Source organism: Schistocerca americana, chromosome 2 (genome assembly GCF_021461395.2).
Source record: "Schistocerca americana isolate TAMUIC-IGC-003095 chromosome 2, iqSchAmer2.1, whole genome shotgun sequence".
NCBI lineage: Eukaryota > Metazoa > Arthropoda > Insecta > Orthoptera > Acrididae > Schistocerca > Schistocerca americana.
Window position 1 is genome coordinate 466,012,881 of NC_060120.1, and position 6,247 is coordinate 466,019,127.

Genomic DNA, 6,247 nt, shown 5'->3' on the forward strand with positions numbered 1-6,247 from the left:
TCTGCTGGCAGCGGTGGTCGCGAGAATGTACAGTTGAAGAAGATCAGGCACTGGATGGACACATGTCACTATCGAGAGAGAAGATCATTGTGTTTGGCGTATGGCTCTGGTGCATCTGCAGCTGCACTTTCGAGCAGCAGTTAGAAGCAGAGTGGCACAACGAACTGTTATAAATTAGTTACTTCAAGGACAGCTCTGCGCCAGATGCCCAGTAGCCCAAACCGCCGCCATTTGCGAGTGCAGTGGTGTCAAGCATGAGCTCGCTGGAGGGCAGGGTGGAGATCTTTTATGTTTTCTGATGAATGCTGGTTCTGCTTTGGTGCCAGTGATGGTTAGAAGGAGGCCAGATGAGGGCCTGCCACCAACTTGTCTGCTCGCTAGACACACTGGACCCACACCTGGAGTTTATAGTCTGGTGTGCGATTTCGAATGACAGCAGGAGCACTTTTGTGGTTATCCCATGCATGCTGACTGCAAATCTGTATGTCAGTCTGGTGATTCGACTTGTTATACTGTCATTGATGAACAGCGTTCCACTGGGTGTTTTCGAACAGGATAAAGCTCGCCCACGTTCCACTGTTGCAACCCAACATGCCCTACAGAGTGTCCACATGTTGCCTTGGCCTGCTTCATCACCAGATCTGTCACCAATGAAGCACATATGGGATATCATTGGATGATATCTCCAGCGTCATCCACAACCTGCATTAACTGTCCCTGTACTGACTAGACAAGTGCAGCAGGCATGGACCTCCAACCCACAAAATGCCATCCAGCACCTGTACAACACAATGCATTCACATTTGCATGCTTACATTCAACTTTATGGCGGTTATGGCAGTTATTAATGTACCAGCAATTCACATTTGCAATGGCTTATCTCGAGCTTATGGTGACCTGCGATCTTGCAATGTTAATCACTTAATCATGTTACCAAGACAAATGTATTCCCGGAATTTCTTTACTGTACTCTACATTAATTATTTTTTGGTGTTACAATTTTTCTGTCAGTGTATTTAAGTAATCCTTCACTGCACAGAATGCATTACTTAATAGGAACTTTTTGGTTTTCATGCAACTTAATTTCAGTAAACTCTTTAGGGAATTAGTTGTATAATTTTATTTCTGAAGAGAAAACGCTATTTTGAGTTTTATGTTTATTTTTTCTTGGTACACACAAGTTCAGCATAGATCTTAGTCCATGGTCAGGAACAGAGCAGTTTGTGCAGTAATACGAGGGTGGTCTGAAAAGTTCTTAGAATGGATTAAAAAAAAAAAGTTACTTGCATCACTGAAACCTTTTTTTATTCTTCAATGTAGTCTCCTTGTAGATTAATGCATGTGGTCCAACGATGTTCCAGTGCCTTGATCCCATCTCGAAAACGAGTTTCATCCAGGCCAGCAAATAGTTGTCAACTCCAGCTAACAATTCTTCGTTGGAAGTCAATCAACGTCCACCAAGAAAAATTTTCTGATTTGGGAAGAAATGGAAGTCTGACAGAGCCATACAGGTGAAAAAGGTGGGCATAGCAACAATTCATACCTTAGTTCGTGTAATTTTGCCGTGGCAACGGAAGACGTTTTTGATCATCATCAAGAGTCACAGCACCCATCTTGCAGATAATCTTTTCATTTCTAATTCTTCAGTTAAAATGTGTTGCGACCTTTCAGATGACGCCTGTCAAGCGTGAGCGATTTCAGGCACTTTCAATTGGCGATCCTTGATGACCATTTTGTACACTTTTGCAATGATTTCTGGAGTAGTGACAAATTTGGCCGACCACTGCACAGATCTTCACTAAGCTCTCCTGACCAAATTTAATTTCATTTATCCACTTGGCAACAGCTGACTATGAAGGAGCAGGGTCCCTCAGTGTAAGTTGGAAACCTGCATGAATGTCCTTTGCTTTCATACCTTTCTTTATGAAGTACTGAACACTAGAACCGCTGATATTTTGACATACCTAGAACCGCGGCTGGGTCACTAATGACCCGCGATCTTTTCCTTTATTTCCCCTATGTCCATGGGTTATTGTTACTGCCAATGAATCTATTGTCAGAAGCACTAGGAAATTTAGAATGAAATTAACAAAAATAAACAGGGTTTACACAAATTTAAATTTTATATTTTAAAACTTACATATATTTGCTGAGTGTTTTTACTGGCTACGGTTACATGATGAACACAAATAATAGTCTTTTGATGTACATTTGTTGCACACAGTTTTCATGCAGATGTGACACTTTACAAATGATTTGTTTCCTTCACAGTTACACTTCACAAGGCAACATGTTCGCTTTTTTTGTCTGTCAGGAATATCTTCAGGTCTGAGAGGGACACTACTCTTTCTAGTCACTGCGTACTTCTCAGCAAGCTCCTCCCCCAGCTGCAGGATGAAATCCCTACGTTTCAATTTTTTTTATTTAGGGAGTTGAACAATACCCACGCATTTATCACAGCCAAATAGATCAAGTTGTAAAATGTGTGAACAGGCCAACGTCTCGATGGTGCTTTGGCAGAGTATTTGCGAGCCATTTGGTCGACCACGTCCACTCCATATTTAGAGCAGTTATAAAACGTAACTGTATCTGGCTTCTTTTTTATACCATCCTCAATCGCACATAAGGATGCATAGTGCTCACAATCAGGACATTCTTGTTGCTTTTACCCTGATAAACAGTCAGTGTGTTATCATCTTTTTTCAACAATACTGTGCTCTTGCCTTCTTTATACAGACTGGAATTTCCCTGCGAGATCGATTTATTGTGCCCACAAGACTCTTAGAACTGAGGTGAAAAAATTGTCAAATGTGACATTTATTCCTTTGTTGAGGTAAGGTTGCTTCAATTTTTTTACAAAAAAGTCACCAAGACACTCATCACTTCGCCTAGTGTCATCCTTTCCTAGATAAGGGATAGCATTCATAATATATTTTGAGTCTTTCTCTACCGCCATCCAGTACTTTTGCCCGTATTTGTCCGGTTTTGAGGCCATAAACTGCATGAATCTGCAACGGCACTTTGAAGGAAAAAGCAGTTCGTCGATTGTTATATATGGACCCAATATGTAGCTAGACTGTGCATTTGCAATGACCTCATTCCAGATTTCTGATACCAAAGCAAACTTGTCTTCTCTTAGTCGTTCTGATCTTGTGGATCTAATGTCAAATCTGAGATAATGCATTATCTCTCTGAATCTGTCATGAGCCATTTCACAAAATTATTTCCCCACTTCACTGACCACAATGTGTCTAGTTCTAAGCACTTAGCTCCAATAGCATCACGGACGTACAATATAGCTATAAAAGCTTCCAGTTCTTCAATTTTTATAGTCCACTCATCTGAGCTCAGTACACGACGTGCTTCAGCTTCTGTAGATTTTACAATATGTTTCAAAATTTTGTCCGTTATCATTAGATGCCATGCACTGTAACAGCTCTCATTCACGTTTCGTTTTGCATGCGGAGATGGTCCTGTCCTATCTTTGAAAACATTCTGTTGTCCATATCTTCCAACTGAACCTATTACTCCAACTTTCCAGGTTGTTCCATTGGGTGCTACAATATCACTACCTGAAGGAAACTGAAGTAGTCCAGAACCCTGGGCATTTTGTGGTCCACGCCGACCTTGAGGACGTCCACTTCCTTGAGTTGACTTAGTCTTTGTGGCAACTGTTCTTGTAATAGTAGTTATATGTATTAGAATGCGATTTAATATTGAATATATTATGTGATATTAGAACAAAAAAACACCTTCATAAATGTAATACATAACTTGTAAAAATTCAACATGAAGCAAAGCATAAACATTGTTGCAATTGAAATTAGTGTCTATGCAACATATACATAAACAAAAGTTATTATAAAACAAACACTTAAACAAGCATACCTTTCTCATCAGCATTCAGTAGAACACTCTCAGGAGTAACATCGTCTTCTGATGAAGAATCCGAAACTATTGGCGATGGAAATTCTTCCTCAGATAAAGACTCCAGTGGTTCGCCCTCAGATTCATTTTATAAAATCTCATTTAGAGCATTTATAATGTCCTCTTCTGTGCGTAGAAATTTGGCCATAATATATTCATAAGTTACAAGCACTATCGACACAGACAGAATGCACTACTAAACCCGTTTTCGTGGTACAAAACTCTGGGTGCGCAATATCTGCATACAAGGTCAGACCTGTTTGAACCTCTCTCCCTCTCGTTCCCTGCTGAAAACTGGAACGTCAGCCGGAAGTGAAGTAAAAACGAGTTTTGCGATTGTTGACCAAACACACACTAACAATAGGCATGAAGCTACACGAAAAATGCGATTGTTGTAGCGACTGCACCGGGTGGGTCAGAACTGACCCTTCTGCAGTTCTAGGTGAATCTTCATATTTCTCTTTTATGTTGTCGCCATAAAATGTGAAATGAAGTATAATCACTAATTACCTTATTTCATAAAAAGTCACAGAAATGTAACACTCTCGGCAATAATACAAAAGAGTGACGAACAAAAAAATTATCAAGTGGGTCACGAGTGACCCAGACACAGTTATAGTGTTAATGTCTGCTCGAATCTCGATTTTTTCCATCTTCGCAAATCACTACGCAGGGACAAGAGAGGATGTCACCACCACAGCTTTCTTTCAAGAGCGCTGACATGGCATGTGTTAACAGGCAACAGTCCAATGAGTATCACGTGAACAACTTGTTGCGCTAGTGCTGACCTCTCATGGTGATTCTGAGAACTTTTAAAACCACCCTCATATTCAAGGTTATTTTTCATGTGTATAAGTGAGTGGTAAAGGTACACACATGGTGGAGTTAAAATCCCTAATGTTTTGGAAACATGAATTGGCAGGCTCTTGAAGACAGACATCTATAATCCCTCAAAGGCTAATTAAAAAATTTCAAGGAGCACTATTAAGTGAAAAATCTAGAGATATTGTGTCCTCACATATCATTTACATGAAGACAAAATTAGACTGATTACAGCAGACACTGCAGAATTCTTCCTGCATTCCATATGCGACTGGAATGGAAATAAACCCTAACATGTGCTACTGTGCCAAGTACCCTCTGCCACGTACTTCACAGTAATTTGTGTAGTATGTATATAGATGCAGAACATAAGAATTTGTAATGGCACTTAAAATGGAGCATAGCAACCCATATTAATGGCGCCTCCAGGTTCTTAAAAAATTCTCAAAATTTTCATCTCTTTCTGCTCAATTAAACGTTTCTTGTTTGGTTTGTTCCACACTAAATAGCCAGAGAAACTGGTACACCTACCTAATATCGTGTAGGGCCACTGCAAGCATGCAGAAGTGGCACAACACGACATGGCATGGACTCGACTAATGTCTGAAGTTGTGCTGGAAGTTGTTGACACCATGAGTCCTAAAGGGCTGTCCATAAATCCGTAAGAGTAAGATGGGATAGAGATCTCTTTTGAACAGCATGTTGCAAGACATCGCAGATATGCTTAATAATGTTCGTGTCTGGAGCGTTTGGTGGCCAGCAGAAATGTTTAAATTCAGAAGAGTGTTCCTGAAGCCACTCGGTAGCAATTCTGGATTTGTGGGGTGTCACAGTTCCCTGCTGGAACTGCCGAAGTCCGTCGGAATGCACAATGGACATGAATGGATGCAGGTGATTAGACAGGATGCTTACGTACGTGTCACCTGTCAGAGTCGTATCTAGATGGATCAAGAGTTCCATATCACTCCAACTGCACACGGCCCACACAATTACAGGACCTCCGCCAGCTTGAGCAGTCCCCTGCTGACATGCAGGATCCATAAATTCATTACGTTGTCTCCATACCCGCACACGTCCATCCGCTCGATACAATTTGAAACGAGACTCGTCCGACTAGGCAACATGTTTCCAGTCAACAACAGTCCTGTTTCGATGTTGAGGGGCCCAGGCGAGTTGTAAAGCGTATATTGTGCAATCATCACAGGTACACGAGTGGGCCTTCGGCTTCGAAAGACATTATGTTTCGTTGAATGGTTCACACACTGACACTTGTTGATGGCCTAGCATTGAAATCTGCAGTAATTTGCGGAGTGTTGCACATCTGTCATGTTGAACGATTCTCTTCAGTCGTCATTGGTCCCGTTCTTGCAGGATCTTTTTCCGGCCGGAGCGATGTTGGAGATTTGATGTTTTACTGAATTCCTGATTCTCATGGTACACTCGTGAAATGGTCGTATGGTAAAATCCCCACTTCAATGCTACCTCGGAGATGCTATCT